At 45.6% G+C, this 950-nt stretch overlaps 1 non-coding gene across 1 annotated transcript; it reads right to left on the reverse strand.

Annotated features, from left to right (window-relative positions):
* Positions 1–451: 451 nt before the first annotated feature.
* Positions 452–524, reverse strand: trnam-cau (transfer RNA methionine (anticodon CAU)). The gene has a single exon. It is a non-coding gene; the product is annotated as a tRNA-Met (tRNA).
* Positions 525–950: the final 426 nt, after the last annotated feature.

Here is a 950-nt window from a genome sequence, read left to right on the forward strand (position 1 = left end):
AGCAAGTCTCGGTCATGCCCACACGACTCCACGAGTCCGGGAGTGTCAAAGGGCGTACGGTGAGCAATCACTACAGAGAGGGACCTTTGCTGCTTCCCTTCGATAGCTCAGCTGGTTGAGCGGAAAATAACAGTTAATTAAACTCAAAATAAAGTTTTCCTTCGATCGATGTTTCAATTCCGGCTTGAAGGAGCGAGTGTACTTTTGGAAGAAGCAGCAATTAACTCAAGGTCGCTCTTTCAACTTTCCAATGTAAGGAATCTTACAACACCAGGTTATAGTCCAACAATTTTATTTTAAAATCACAAGCTTTCGGAGATTATCCCCTTCGTGAGGTGCTGCGTGCTATGGTACAGAGAGGTCAATCGGCAGCAAATCTTTTGGTGTGCTGCAGGAAGCAAAAATTCTTGATTTTGGTCTTGAGCAAAGATGGAAAAAGAAAGCTTAATTATGCCTTCTCTGAGGATTGAACTCAGGACCTTCAGATTATGAGACTGACGCGCTGCCTGCTGCGCTAAGAAGGCATTTGATGTCTAGATGTCCAGGCAGCACAAACATGTAGGACAGTTTGCAAGGTGTAAAGTCATAAACTAATCGGCAGTTTGCAAAAACCATCCATCCAGGTCGAAATCGAACCATCAGTTTTCTGAATTCTGGTCAGGCACGTTCCCCATTTCTCCACTGTCCCAGGGTGTGGAGAGTAAGTCGGAGATCACACTCCCACAGCGCTGCGGTATGAGCAGGGACCGAATCAGTCTCGGTCATGCCCACGTGATTCTACGAGTCGGGGAGTGTCAAAAGGCGCACGGTGAACAATTACCAAAGAGAGAGACCTTTGCTGCTTCCCTTCGATAGCTCAGCTGGTAATGCAGAAAATGTGTAGAGATTCAAACTTGAAAGCAAAATCACTCTTAAATCGCTGGTTTAATTCCGGCTCAAAATAGTGGTTT

This window comes from Heptranchias perlo, unplaced genomic scaffold (genome assembly GCF_035084215.1).
Source record: "Heptranchias perlo isolate sHepPer1 unplaced genomic scaffold, sHepPer1.hap1 HAP1_SCAFFOLD_47, whole genome shotgun sequence".
Lineage (NCBI taxonomy): Eukaryota > Metazoa > Chordata > Chondrichthyes > Hexanchiformes > Hexanchidae > Heptranchias > Heptranchias perlo.